This window comes from Hevea brasiliensis, chromosome 10, assembly GCF_030052815.1.
Source record: "Hevea brasiliensis isolate MT/VB/25A 57/8 chromosome 10, ASM3005281v1, whole genome shotgun sequence".
NCBI classification, from domain to species: Eukaryota; Viridiplantae; Streptophyta; class Magnoliopsida; order Malpighiales; family Euphorbiaceae; genus Hevea; species Hevea brasiliensis.
The window spans coordinates 91,016,966-91,033,056 of record NC_079502.1 but is presented as its reverse complement, the minus strand read 5'-3'; the positions used below and the strand labels follow the sequence as shown (position 1 = coordinate 91,033,056).

Sequence of the window (16,091 nt, the reverse complement as noted above, 5' to 3'; positions counted from 1 at the left end):
AACTTTGCATTAATCATGTTGAATGGATCAAGGTCATACATTCCAGCAGCTTGCCTCTTTTGAGTTGGAGCTGGTCCTCTTGGACTACTCCAAAGATGAGTATTCTTTGCAATTTTCTCCAATAGCTCATAAGCTTCATCTTCATGCTTCATAATAAATTCTCCTCCTGTTTGAGCATCAATAATCCCTCTAATTGCAGGAGTAACATTGGTGTAAAAATTCTGGTTTATCATCCATTTTGGAATGGCATGATGTGGGCATTGTCTCTCTAATTCCTTCCATCTCATCCATGATTCATAGAGAGTTTCATCTTCTCTTGGTCTAAAAGCTGTCATTTGATTCCTCAATTCTTGAGTTTTTCCAGGTGGAAAATATTGTGCAAGAAATGCATCAGTGAGTTGCTCCCAATTTGTAATGGAGTTGTGAGGTAAAGAGTCAAGCCAATCCAATGCTCTATCCTTCAAAGAGAATGGGAATAGCTTCAATCTTGCTGCATCATCAGATACTCCAGGTTGTTTTTGCATATCACAAATCATAGTAAACTTCTTTAGATGTGCGTGTGGATTTTCAGAAGGATGTCCCCCAAAATGGGAATTTTAAATCATTTGAAGAACCCCAAAATCCATCTTGTAGCTATTTGCATCAATTCTTGGTCTTGCTATACTCTCTCTCAAGTCATCAAAATGAGAAAAAGCATGATTCATCATACTTCCCCTAGGCACATTAGCATTTACAACCTCTTCACCTTGGGCTACATGTTCATTGTTTCGATCATTTCCAGCATTACCGCCACCAATTCTAATTCTTTCATCAGCCATGTCTGCTTCAATTTCAATTTCTCTCAAGGCTTCTTTCCTTTTTCTGGTTTCTTTCTTGTTGGCTTTACAAAATTTCTCAATTTTAGGATTAAACAATAAGGATATGTCACTTGTGCTTCTAGCTCTTCTCATAAAAGATTAAGAGTACAAAAAAAAAAACAAACACAAAATGAAAAGATAACAAAGATAAAACTATAAATAACTAAAATAATCAAGAATTCAATCTTAAACAAACAACTCCCTGGCAATGGCGCCAAAAACTTGATATGGCCCAACCGCAAGTGCACGGGTCGTACAAGTAATATAAAAAAGATATCGTTCCCCCGAGGAGTTGTATTAATGATTGAATTTTTGATATAAAAATTTGATTAATTTGAACTGTTTTTGAAATTAAAGCAATAAATTGATGGATATTGAAGTATGAAATCTATATGTGCAAAATCAATAATCTATTCAACAATGTAATGATTTAACTAAATTTGCATCAAATTAAAATAAGCAAATTGAAATATGGCAAGATTTAAAATGGAAAGTAACTAAATTCGATTAGAAATTAACAATAATAAAAGAGGCGATTCCGGAGTTCGGGAGTTCATATTCAAGCTATTTTGGGATTTTTAAATTGGTTATCCAATCTTGTGGAACTTACGGGTTTTAAGGAGATTAATTCTTAAATCCTTTGAATACCCTTTCGAGTGGGACAAAGAGTGCCTTAATCAATCTAATCCTACTTTCGTGGAGTTAAAATTAATCAAGACCCATTAAGTTCCTTAATTAATCTGTAAATCCTCTTAATCCTTAGTCTATTTCTCTATCTAAGTTAATTAAGTCCAATTTCTTGATTATCTATCACAAGGTTTTGTCCTTTCGGTGCTTCAACCATGGATTAAGAACAACACTTAATGGGATCCTACACTAAGCATGTCATTGCGCACACAAAAAATGAATAAAACTCATTAAAACCACAAAATATAGATTACCCAATCAAAATCCACAAAATATCTCAAATATTACATCCCAAATGTAACACCCCTATTTGCATAGCCTAGAATATTTCACTATTCCGGTGACCGGACCCGGTCCGAACAATTAAGGGGATTAGAACCACACTTAAGACAACTAGAGAAGCCATAAATACAAATAATTAGTAATTTCCAATTAGTTAAGTATGAATAAGAAAAATAGAACATAAGAAGTTAAATGAGTTTAAGAGTCACAGCGATGTGTGACCTTCTCGGGAAGGATTGCGAAGTCAATTTAAACTCAAATTTCGAACAGTAAAATGTGACGCTACGGTTCTTAGGACTATTGGGAACACAGTGGAAAAGAGAAAATCACAAAAAAGAACTGTTAAGCGAGTTAAATAATTAAGTTAGAGATCCGAAAGAAATATTGAATTATTTTCAAACCGAGTCGAACCGGCGAGGGGCAATTTGGTAAATTGACCCCGAGAGCTGAATCTTGACCTAACTGTCAAATAAAATCGGAGAAAAGAAAATTTTGTAATCGAGAATTAAATTAAAGAACTAATAGAAAAATAAATAAAAAAAAAGAGGAAAAAGAAAAAGTTGAAAAAGGTTGATTACATCATGCATGACATCATGCATGATGCAATAAATTTACTAATTTAAGAAATTGAATGTAACACCCCTCACCCGACAACAGAGTAGTTGAGCAAGGCGTGCTACATTCGGTGCCGGAGCACCCTATCTTATCTTACTTTATTCCTTTCATAATTTGATCTCGTTATATTTTAATATTAATTATTTTTCGACGGAGAAACCAGCGGAGTTTCCCCTATTTTATTACCAGTTGACGTATTTTACTATTTACCTGTTTGAAAATTTCAATAATATTTTACAAATAAAATCTCATCAATTATTTTCATAACCATCTCATAATTCACATCTCATTCATATATCTCAATTTCATATTCATTTCCATGCATTAACTATATATTTCAAATCTGTCTTCGAATCCATACAATCTCATTCATGCTCAAATCACATAAGTAAAATTTTCAAATTTCTTTAATTTACATAATTTCATAATCTACATGATATATAAATTAATTACATATGAAAAAGCTAATTTATTAAATTACATTACATTTCTATCAATTACCTGCTCATAATCTACATTATAATACAATATCTAGCATTTTATACTAAATACAAAATATAATCTATATGGGCCCTATCTACATGCATTGCTGAGGAGGTGACAACCTTGAACACTTCAGGCACTTCTGCAGATCTGGACTCCAAAAATCTTAGTCAAAGTACCTGCGCGAGGAAACAAATCCATCGCGCTAAGCATTGCTGCTTAGTGGTGCAATAATAGAACGAGAAAATAATATATACAAATAAAGAAAGAACGAAGCATAATTTGAATATTTAAGAATCAATTTAATTTAATACAATGTGTCTAATATTAATTATCTTTTGTTTTCATTTGTTTCGCTTTGGAAGCGTTTAATTCCGAAATTCACAGTGATAATATAAATATACAGAATTAATAAAAATACTCAATTTATATTCATATGGCAATAGAAGGCACATTTAAAATATTTAGTTAAGTTATACCTATTTTTGCAGCTCTTTTATCATTTTACTTAACAATTTTTATGTGGTTTGGATCATTTCATAATTCTAACTAATTCTTTTGAAGTCTTATTAACTCATTTATTTGATTTCTAATATTTTTAATTACTAATAGTCTTAATTTATTTCAATAAATTACACTGCCCAAGTAACCTACGACAGGCTGACTAAACTGGATAACAGGTCGTTGGCACAGGACACCGCGGTGCCTCGGGCCGTCATACCATGGGACGCAGAACGTCAACCACGTATGCAGTCAATATGGCTAAAAAGCCATGATAACACATAATCGGGCATAAAAGCCATGAATGTTGGCATAAAGCCATGAATACGGGCATAAAGCCTTTCGCAGTACTGCTAAAACAATACCCTATTGGCATGCCAATCTATCCAATCTGACACACGTGTCTAGGCAATACAAGGGCACATAATATCATTAAATATTAATATATTGTGTTTTATGAATTCATTATTTCATGATAAATTTCAATTATAATTCATACATTCATTTGATCATTTATATGATCACAATTCACATCAATTATCCTTTTATACCATTGTACTCAAAATACTTCTCCTTTCTATAATAATGAGAACTAATGTCTCATTCATACATTAATATAGTTCATTTATTCATTCATTATGTTATTCATATTGATCACAATTCTAAACAATGGTTCACATGTACCATTGTATTCAAAACATTTTTCCTTTCTCAATTATACATTCAAGAATCTACTTATGTAATTACAAATTTTATATTTCAAGTTGAGTTACTAATATTTTATGAATTCCATTTGTGATGGGCATATAAGCCCTAACTATCTATTCACATGAATTAGGTGACTTATTTCTCATGTTTCAAGTAATCCATGAATATTTCATGGATTTCAAATTTATGGCCTTAATTTCTTTTTAACAATTTTGACTAGGATGCATAGTCCACATTTGTCATACAATTCTAAGCATTTAAGCTTAGAATTGGTTCTAGGTCTTCATCTTAATTTACTAGTTATTTTGATTACTATTCACCTTACTAGTCAACCAAAATATTGACTTTTTTATACTTAATGGATATATTAATTCTAATTACACCAAGATCCCACATTTTGAGTTTTACATTTGCTAGTATTAATTGCCAATTGCAATTTAAAGTCCCCTAGATGCATTTCTAAATTTAGTTATTATACTTTGTGTCTATGTATTACTATTCACTCAAATTGTTGAATTTTTAATACATAATAAATTTATTGAACCTAAGTTCTCAAAGATACCACATTTTGCATTTAAAACTTGTTGGAATTTATCACCAAGTCCATTTCCAAGCTTAACACTAAGGAGGCAGAATTTTCAGATTTTGTGCCATAAGTTTACTATTCCATTAGGGACTGTTACAGTGGAAATTTGAGGAAATGGTAAACATGAAAGTTGTTCCTTATTTTGTCTAGTTGAATTTCTTTTTTTGAATCACTCCATTTGGAGTTTTGTAGCTCCAGATATGGTCCAAAAACCACAGCTGGCCGGATTTCCATTCTGCAGAAATTACCAAATCTACAGTACCATGAACAGTGACTGTGACTTCCATTTGGGTTAGGTTCTGGTCATAATTTGGGGTAGGTTTCTTCATGAAAGTTGTTTGTCTAGGTCTTAACTTGTTGCTGTAAAAATTTCAGGTCAATTGACCATTTCTACAGTGAGTTATGGCCTCATTTGGTCATTCTGCAGAATTGGCTTGCAGGGTACCCGGATTGGGGCCAACTTTTGGTCCACTTTATTTGGTCTTTTGGGCATGGTTTCTTCAGCAAAAATGTGCCATTATAAGTCTAGTTTCATGTCCAATTGGCCAAACACCAATTGGACCTACACAGCCAAAGTTATGGCTGTCTAAGTGGGCTGGAATCACACCTCATTCTTTCTTGTCACTAGGTAGCCTACACATTTCACTTTGCCATGCATTAGTTCACTTCAAATTATGATTAACTTGCCTCAAATGGTCACTAATTGACCATTAGAATGTCCATTAATCATTTCATAAGCCAAGTCAAGTTTTCACTCCTAAACCCTAGCTCAAATTCATGGTTTTGTACAAACTACCCTAGTTAACTAACTAAATCAATATCCTTATGTTTATATACTTTAAACATGATTTCTAGTTCATTCCAAGTCAATCAAAAACACTCAATCCTATTCCTTCCTTAGGGCAGCCGAAATTTATAGTATACATACACATAGATTCCATTCATTTTTTTCACAAAACCTTACTCACTTTAATTCTTTAACATGGAATAAGAGGGATTTAAGTATAAATAGGCACTAACCTCTTGTAGGGCAGAATTTTCCAAGTTTAATCTTCACTTTCCTTCCTTTTCTAGGCTTCCAAACACTTCCCCAAGAGGTATAGACAAGTTTTTAGTGAAGGGTGTCTAGGGTTTATGGTGAAATGAAGAGGGAATTTGAGCTTTGGATTGAAAATCAATGGAGGGAGATGGGGAGAGGTCACGTTTTGAGGAAGAAGAAGAAAAAGATGACCAGAAATTTTGGTCCATTTTGTATCTTTTAAGTGATTTAAGAAAGCTTGTTAACTTGTGATTGGTTGGGAGTAAGTGAGTGACATCATGTGATGTCATTATTTGCATTTTGTTGATTTTTCTTTTCTTTTCTTTTCTACTAACTTTGAATTAGTTTTTCATCAATATTAATTCATATTTTATGTCATAATAATTATTTACTCAACTGGACAAGTCGGCAAAAAATCACCTCTGAAGGCGAAATGACCAAAATGCCCTCCGTTTGGCTTAACGGGTCAAAATTGTCTGTACCGATTGAAAAATTTTTCCAAGTATTTTCTTGGCATTCTAATGCCATAGGAACCTCAATGACCCTTCTCTGGAGTCCTAAAAATTATTTTATGAATTTTTCCCCGGGTCTAGGGCTCCTAGTTGCGAGAACCGCAACTTCCCTTTAGGTTACCCATCGCTTGGGCACCGGCTCATTTGACTTGGTTGTATTTTATTTCTAAAATTTTTACTAAATTTTTCTTATTAATATTTGAGTTAATTATAGTTCCTCACTTTAGTTTAAATATTATTATTTTTTTTTCCAGACGTTCTAGCTGTCCAGACCGACACCGGTGACCGGAACAGTAGAATATACGTAATTGCTACAGTGAGGGTGTTACATTGAAAATTGTGGGATAACTATCTATTAAAAGAGCATAAAATAACAAAAAGAAAAAAAAATTTAATTACTTCTCCTTCCATTTTCCGTCACCCTTTCTCTCTCATTTGTCTCATTTCCTTTCCACCATTAACACCCATCTCAAGCTTTCAAAAGCTTAATTTTATTTTATAAACTCCCTAACTCCTTTAAGTAAATCTTGTTCTTGGACCTTGACAAGCATCTTGTGAACAAAAAGGAAGAGGAAAGTGGAGAATTGAAGAATTAGGGAATTCACAAATTGAGGTAAGTGTAACTTTAAGCTTAGATTTTTATCAAATGCATGGATTTAAGTTTAAATGTGATGAAATTTCATTAGAAATAAAGAAAACTATGCTTGAATAATGGGAGTGAGAATTTGGCAGCCATGGAATTAGGAGATGTTAAAGTGTTTGAGTTCAATTAATTATATATGTAAGCTTGATTAAGCATGTAAAGATGATTAGAACATTTTAATTGTATGAATTATGATGAATTGTATAATTAGGGTTCATAAAACCTAGGGTTTGGAGGCAAAAATGTGAGAATTGGTCAAATGTTGTGTTTGACCTTGTTTGAGATGAAAAATGGTCATTTGTGACCAATTAGAGCATGTTAGAAGTGTTGGAACTAAGTGCAAATTCGGATTGCTTAGGGTCATGCTGCAGGCAGCAGGACCAAGGTCACTTTGAGGGACCAAAACTGAAAATTTACAAGTCCAATTGGTATGAGACCAATTGGGAATGAAAATAGACACAAAATGGAACATTTTCATTTAGGAATCATGCCTAAAAAGTGAACAAAACCTAGTGAACAAATTGATCAAATCCGGATTTATGCAGTCAGACCTGTACAAAAATGACCAAATAAACAGTGTTTGTTCATTTGGCCATAACTTGGGCTAGATAGGTCTAAATGACCTGAAATTTTACCAGTGAATAGCTGAGATATAGAACTAAAACTTTCATGAAGAATACAAACTCAAATTATGCTCTTAACCAAGTCATTTGGCCACCCAAATTTGATGACCTAAAACTGCCAGAACCAGTTTGGTGTGCAGAAATCTGGGTTAAGTCCAATCCGGCAGCCATGATTCAAATGGCTATAACTTGAGCTACAAAACTCCAAATGGAGTCATTCAAAAAGGAGAATAAAGTTAAGATAATAGGGAACATTTTCTGTGAAGAAAATTTTGCCAAATTCTAACAGAAAAATGACCAATGGAACAGTGCAACATAAAAGACCAAAACTGAAAATTTGCAAATTTACCTAAAAGACTTAAGTTTTGAGAAAACAACCAAAACAATGGAGAACTTCCCAGGTGGTCACTCATCCTAGGATTTCTCTTAAGCGAGCATGCTTAATCCTGGTGTTCTTCCAACTCTCCAGGCCATTCCACCAAAAGGCGCCTCTAGTGAGTAGTTCCCCCATTTTATATATCATTACTTTTTGAACCCAAGACCATCTCCGTGCTTTACCGATGTGGGATTTATCAGAGCAAAATTTTTGAAGTATGTTTTAACTTGTGAATTTGTGTCTTTTGCTTGCTAAGTACAACTGCTCAATGTCCTTATTTGTTACATACAGTGCATTACATCATAAATATGAACTAACGGAGGGAAATCTCCTTGTATTATTTGTTCAGGAGATACCCTAACTTCAGACTGAAATGGAAGAAGGGGATCGCTCAGTTGAGTAATATGTTGAAGCTGAGGCACAAGGGGAAGCCTCAGCTCTACAAAACGTCAGTGGATCAGTAGCACCAGCCCCACAAATGCTGTAATTTCCTGTACAGTTCGCACAGCAGATGGCGGCAATGTTTCTACAAATGGCTAGGGGTATGCCTGTTCAAGCTCCACCCCAGACACCTGTGGTATAACCACAACCTCCAGTCAGACAGTATGACAAACTGTTGAAGTATGGGGCTACAGAATTTAAGGGTACAGTAGACCCGCTTGAGGCAGAGCAATGGCTTGAAAGAATGGACAGAGTGTTTAAGAAACTGCACTGCCAAGATGAATTAAAGTTTCAATACTCCGTATCACTACAGCAAGGGGATGCATATGATTGGTGGAAGACCATCCCCCCCCACAGCTTGGCTGAACCACCAGTACTGACCTAGGATGACTTCATCAGAGAATTCAGACAAAAATACATCCCAGACGCATATGTGGATCAAAAGTTACAAGAATTTCTGAGCCTGAAACAAGGGAACAGATCAGTGGCAGAGTGTGAGAGGGAGTTCTCCTGCTTAAGCCACAATGCTGGGAGTCTCCTTTCCACCAGGAAGGAAAGGTACAAGAGATTTGAGACTGATTTGAAGCCCAGTTTAAGAATGCAAGTAGTGGGATTCAGACATAGCAACTTCTCTGAGCTCATCTCTCAAGCACTTGAACTAGAAAGGATTGAATCAGAAGCAACACCTGTAAAAGAAAAATCAGAGAAGACTGAGAAAACAGAGAAAGATAAAGGTGAAAAGTCAGTAGAGCCAAGTTTTAGTGGTACTTCTAGCAAGAGGAAGAAATTTGGTGGACCTAGCAGAGGTCGAGGTGGAAGATTTGGAAGGGGCTGATTCTCTGGATAGAGACCCCCTAGGTCTGGTCAGCATTCGAGCAGGGGTTCATATCCTGCCCGCCCCTGTGAGACTTGTGATAAGATTCATGGGGGAGAATGCTATTGGGCTACGGGAGCCTGCTTTAACTGTGGAGGCAAGGGCCATTTAGCTAAAGACTGCACTAGTGCTCCTAAATATGGTCCAGCTCCTACTACTGTAGAAGTATCTATTCAGAGTCCTGCTCCTAGAGGTTCACAATCAGTTGGCAGAGCAAGAGGCAGAGATAGAGGCACTACTTTAGGCAGTCAGGGTACTGTTGGTCAGTCAGCGCAAGGAAGTGCTTCAGCCAGAGTTTACACGATGAGACAGTGAGAAGAGGCTGAGACTTCCGATGTGGTAGCTGGTACATTCTCTATCTCTGATAAAAAAGTATTTGTGTTGTTTGATCCGAGTTCAACCCACTCATATGTTAGTTCTAGCATAGTCAGTTCACTTGCTATTCCATGTGTCCAAATGGGTTTTGAAGTGCTAGTAACTAGTCTGTTAGGATAAGAGGTTCGGGTCAATAGAATCTATAGAGACTGTCCTTTGGTGATCCAAGGACATGTTTTTCTGTCAGATTTGATTAAAATGCCCTTCAGAGATTATGATATCATCTTGGGCATGGATTGGTTAGCCACGCCATGATTGACTGTAGACTGAAGACAGTCACTTTTGGTCTCCCTCTGTACGGTGATGTGGTAATACATGGGGAGAGACATTTATTACCATCAAACATCATTTCGGCTGCACTAGCCAGAAGGATGATCAGAAAGGGGTGTGAAGCATACTTGGCACATGTGTTAGACACCCAAGTGGGGAGTCCAGCACTGAGGGACATCCCTACAGTATGTGACTTTCCGGATGTGTTTCCTGATGAATTTCTAGGATTACCTCCAGAAAGAGAGGTGTAGTTTGAGACTGATGTTATGCTTGGTGTAGACCCAATCTCTATAACACCATACAGAATGGCACTTGTAGAATTGAAAGAGTTGAAAGTGCAATTGCAAGAGCTGCTTGACAAGGGCTTTATCCACCCTAGTATGTCACCTTGGGGAGTGCCAGTGTTGTTTGTTAAGAAGAAGGATGGCACTCTTTCCTTATGTATTGATTATCGGCAGTTGAATAAGGTGACAATAAAGAATAGATACCCATTGCCCCGCATTGATGACTTATTTGATCAGTTGAGGGATCCAGCTGTTTTCTCCAAAATTGACCTGAGATCAAGTTATTATCAGCTGAAAGTATAAGAGCAGAGTATTCCTAAAACTGCCTTTAGAACCCGCTATGACCATTATGAGTTCTTAGTCATGCCATTCGGCTTGACTAATGCTCCGGCTGTTTTTATGGATCTGATGAACACTATCATCAGACCATACCTCGACCAGTTTGTTGTGATATTCATTGATGATATATTGGTCTATTCGAGGAATGCAGAAGAGCATGATAGACATTTGCGGATTGTACTGCAGACTTTGAGGGAGAAACAGCTATATGCCAAATTGTCGAAATGTGAGTTTTGGCTGAAAGAAATATCTTTCTTCGGGCATGTAGTATCAGTAGAGGGCATCAAGGTAGATCCAAGTAAGATAGAAGCTGTCCTTAATTGGAGGCCACCCAGGAATATCACGGAGATTCGCAGTTTTCTGGGTTTAGCTGGATACTACCGTCGATTTGTGAAGGAATTCTCCATGTTGGTATCTCCATTGACTAAGCTACTTCAGAAAGATGTGAAATTTCAGTGGACGGATAAATGCCAACAGAGTTTTGATGAATTGAAGAAATGTTTGACTGAAGCTCTAGTGCTGACTTTGCTTACTCCGGGTAAAGAATATACAGTTTATAGTGATGCTTCTCACAATGGGTTAGGCTGTGTATTGATGCAAGATCGAAATGTCATTGCCTATGCATCATGCTAGCTGAAACCGCATGAGAGGAATTATCCAACACATGATTTGGAGCTTGCAGCTATTGTGTTTGCTCTTAAGATCTGGAGACACTATTTGTATGGGGAGAAATGCTACATCTACATAGATAATAAGAGTTTGAAGTATTTGGGCACCCAGAAAGAGTTGAATTTGAGACAGAGGAGATGGTTAGAGTTAATAAAAGACTATGATTGTCTGATAGACTATCAGCCAGGGAAAGCTAATGCTGTGGCTGACGCTTTAAGTCGCAAGACTATGGCAAGTCTACGGGTTACTCCTTTGTCTATGGTACATGAGTTGAGATCATTACATCCTAGCTTAGATATTAATGATGAGGGGCAGACAACAGTTGCATGGCATGTACAGCCAGTGTTAATTGATCAGATCAGAATGGCTGCTTAGAATGATCAGAAATATCAGAAGCTATTGGAAGAAGTCAGATAGGGCAAGAGACCAGAATTTTCAATAAGAGATGATAGTCTATTGTTACACCAGGACAGAATGTGTGTTCCTAATGATGTTGAATTGAGGAAGATCATTTTGAAGGAAGCACATGAGTCTCTTTTTGCCATGCACCCTGATGGCAAAAAAATGTATAGAGGGCTAAAGGAGCATTACAGGTGGATGGGTATGAAAAGAGATGTGGCAGAGTTTATTTCTAAATGCCTAGCTTGTCAGCAAGTGAAGGCAGAGCATCAAGTACCCGCTGAGTTGTTACATCCACTACTAGTACCAGAATAGAAATGGGAGAGAATAACGATGGATTTTGTTATGGGACTTCTTAGGACACAAAAGAGTCATGATGCAGTATGGGTCATTATTGACAGACTGACCAAGTCTACTCATTTTTTGCCAGTTCGGATGGACTAAAGTTTAGAAAGATTGGCCAAGTTGTATATAGATGAGATTGTGAGACTGCATGGAGTGCCAGTATCCATCGTATCAGACAGAGATCTTAGGTTCACTTCTAGATTCTGGGATAGTCTTCAGAGAGCCCTAGGAACTAGATTGAATTTCAGTACGGCATTCCACCCACAGACAGATGGCCAGTCTGAGAGGGTAATTCAGATCTTGGAGGACATGCTACGGGCTTGTGTGATTGAATTTGAGGGTAGTTGGGATACACACTTGCCTTTGATTGAGTTTGCTTACAATAATAGCTACCAATCAAGCATTGAAATACCTCCATATGAAGCTTTGTATGATAGAAAATGCAGAACTCCCTTGTGTTGGGATGAAGTAGGTGAAAGGAAGATGATTGGGCCAGAAATTGTTCAGCAAACCAAGGAGAAAATCAGATTGATCAGAGAATGACTTAAGGCTGCATCAGACCGTCAGAAGTCCTACATTGATTTAAAGAGAAGAGATATCGAGTATGCAGTGGGTGAGAAAGTATTCCTCAAGGTTTCCCCTTGGAAGAGGATTATGAGATTAGGCAAAAAGGGGAAACTGAGTCCTCGTTTCATTGGGCCATATGAGGTTCTGGAAAGAGTGGGTCCTTTGGCATATCGTTTGGCACTACCTCCAGAGTTAGAGAAGATACATAATGTCTTCCATGTGTCCATGTTGAGGAGGTATAGATCAGACCCATCTCATGTACTACCAGTAGAAGAAATTGAATTGAATCCAGACCTCACAAATGTGGAAGAACCCATAGAGATTCTGGCTTATGAGGTGAAGCAGCTATGAAACAAGCAAATACCATTGGTGAAAGTGCTGTGGAACCATCATTCGGGCCAGGAGGCTACTTGGGAATGAGAGGAGGACATGAGGAGACAGCACCCACAGCTGTTCAGAGATTGATACCAGGTAAAATTTCGAGACGAAATTTATTTTAAGAGGGAGAGAATTGTAACACCCCTATTTGCATAGCCTGGTATATTTCACTATTCCAATGATCGGACCCGGTCCGGACAATTAAGGGGATTAGAACCACACTTAAGACAACTAGAGAAGCCATAAACACAAATAATTAGTAATTGCCAATTAGTTAAGTATGAATAAGAAAAATAGAACATAAGAAGTTAAATGAGCCGAGAGTCATAGCGATGGGTGACCTTCTTGGGAAGGATTGCGAAGTCAATTTAAACTCAAATTTCAAATCATAAAATGTGATGCTGCGGTCCTTAGGACTATTACGAACACAGTGGAAAAGAGAAAATCACGAAAAAGAACTATTAAGCCAGTCAAATAATTAGGTCAGGGATCCGAAAGAAATATTAAATTATTTTCAAACTGGGTCGAACCGGCGAGGGGCAATTTGGTAAATTGACCCCGAGAGCTGACTCCTGACCTAACTGTCAAATAAAATCAGAGAAAAAAAAATTTTGGAATCGATAATTAAATTAAAGAACTAATAGAAAAATAAAAAAAAAAAGAGGAAAAAGAAAAAGTTGAAAAAGGTTGATTACATCATGCATGACATCATGCATGATGCAATAGACTTACTAATTTAAGAAATTGAAAATTGTGGGATAACTATCTATTAAAAGAGCATAAAATAACAAAAAGAAAAAAAAAATTACTTCTCCTTCCATTTTCCGTCACCCTTTCTCTCTCATTTCTCTCATTTCTTTTCCACCATTAACACCCATTTCAAGCTTTCAAAAGCTAAATTTTATTTTATAAACTCCCTAACTCCTTTAAGTAAATCTTGTTCTTGGACCTTGACAAGCATCTTGTGAACAAAAAGGAAGAGGAAAGTGGAGAATTAAAGAATTAGGGAATTCACAAATTGAGGTAAGTGTAACTTTAAGCGTAGATTTTTATCAAATGCATGGATTTAAGTTTAAATGTGATGAAATTTCATTAGAAATAAAGAAAACTATGCTTGAATAATGGGAGTGAGAATTTGGCAGCCATGGAATTAGGAGATGTTAAAGTGTTTTAGTTTAATTAATTATTTATGTAAGCTTGATTAAGTATGTAAAGATGATTAGAACATTTTAATTGTATGAATTATGATGAATTGTATAATTAGGGTTCATAGCACCTAGGGTTTGGAGGCAAAAATGTGAGAATTGGTCAAATGTTGTGTTTGACCTTGTTTGAGATGAAAAATGGTCATTTGTGACCAATTGGAGCATGTTAGAAGTATTGGAACCAAATGCAAATTCGGATTGCTTAGGGTCATGCTGCAGGCAGTAGGACCAAGGTCCCTTTGAGGGACCAAGGTCCCTTTGAGGGACCAAAACTGAAAATTTACAAGTCCAATTGGTATGAGACCAATTGGGAATGAAAATAGACACAAAATGGAACATTTTTCATTTAGGAATCATACCCAAAAAGTGACCAAAACCCAGTGAACAAATTGACCAAATCCGAATTTATGCAGTCTGACCTGTACAAAAATGACCAAATGAACAGTGTTCCTTTCACCTACTTCATCCCAACACAAGGGAGTTCTGCATTTTCTACCATACAAAGCTTCATATGGAGGTATTCCAATGCTTGATTGGTAGCTATTGTTGCAAGCAAACTCAATCAAAGGCAAATATGTATCCCAACTACCCTCAAATTCAATCACACAAGCCCGTAGCATGTCCTCCAAGATCTGAATTACCCTCTCAGACTAGCCATCTATCTGTGGGTGGAATGCCGTACTGAAGTTCAATCTAGTTCCTAGGGCTCTCTGAAGACTACCCCAGAATCTAGAAGTGAACCTAAGATCTCTGTCTGATACGATGGATACTGGAACTCCATGCAGTCTCACAATCTCATCTATATACAACTTGGCCAATTTTTCTAAACTGTAGTCCATCCGAACTGGCAGAAAATGAGTAGACTTGGTCAGTCTGTCAACAAGGACCCATACTGCATCATAACTCTTCTGTGTCCTCGGAAGTCCCATCATAAAATCCATCGTTATTCTCTCCCATTTCCATTCCGGTACTGGTAGTGAATGTAACAACCCAGCGGGTACTTGATGCTCTGCCTTCACTTGCTGACAAGTTAGGCATTTAGAAACAAACTCTGCCACATCTCTTTTCATACCCATCCACCATAATGCTCCTTTAGCCTTCTATACATTTTTGTGCCACCAGGGTGCATGGCAAAAGGAGACTCATGTGCTTCCTTCAAAATGATCTTACTCAATTCAACATCATTAGGAACACACATTCTGCCCTGGTGTAACAGTAGACCATCATCTCTTATTGAAAATTCTGGTCTCTTGCCCTGTCTGACTTCTTCCAATAGCTTCTGATATTTCTGATCATTCTGAGCAACCATTCTGATATGATCAATCAACACTGGCTATACATGCCATGGAACTGTTGTCTGCCCCTCATCATTAATCTCTACACTACATGTAATGATCTAAACTCATGTACCATAGACAAAGGAGTAACCGTAGACTTGCCATAGTCTTGCGACTTAAGGCGTCAGCCACAACATTAGATTTTCCTAGCTGATAGTCTATCAGACAATTATAGTTTTTTATTAACTCTAACCATCTCCTCTGTCTCAAATTCAACTCTTTCTGGGTGCCCAAATACTTCAAACTCTTATGATCTGTGTAGATGTAGCATTTCTCCCCATACAAATAGTATCTCCAGATCTTAAGAGCAAACACAATAGCTGCAAGCTCCAAATCATGTGTTGGATAATTCCTCTCATGCGGTTTCAGCTGGCGTGATGCATAGGTAATGACATTTCGTTCTTGCATCAGTACACAGCCTAACCCATTGTGAGAAGCATCACTATAAACTGTATATTCTTTACCCAGAGTAGGTAAAGTCAGGACTGGAGCTTCAGTCAAACATTTCTTCAATTCATCAAAACTTTGTTAGCATTTATCCGTCCACTGAAATTTCACATCTTTTCGAAGTAGCTTAGTCAATGGAGATGCCAACATGGAGAATCCCTTCACAAATCGATGGTAGTATCCAGCTAAACCCAGAAAACTGCAAATCTCTGTGATATTCCTGGGTGGCCTCCAATTAAGGATAGCTTC

The 16,091-nt window shown here is 36.9% G+C and overlaps 1 non-coding gene across 1 annotated transcript; it reads left to right on the top strand.

Moving 5' to 3' along the window:
* The first annotated feature begins 243 nt into the window (after nucleotides 1-243).
* On the top strand, nucleotides 244-350 carry LOC131169900 (small nucleolar RNA R71). Its single transcript, XR_009140847.1, has one exon. It is a non-coding gene; the product is annotated as a small nucleolar RNA R71 (small nucleolar RNA).
* The last annotated feature ends 15,741 nt before the right edge of the window (nucleotides 351-16,091 follow it).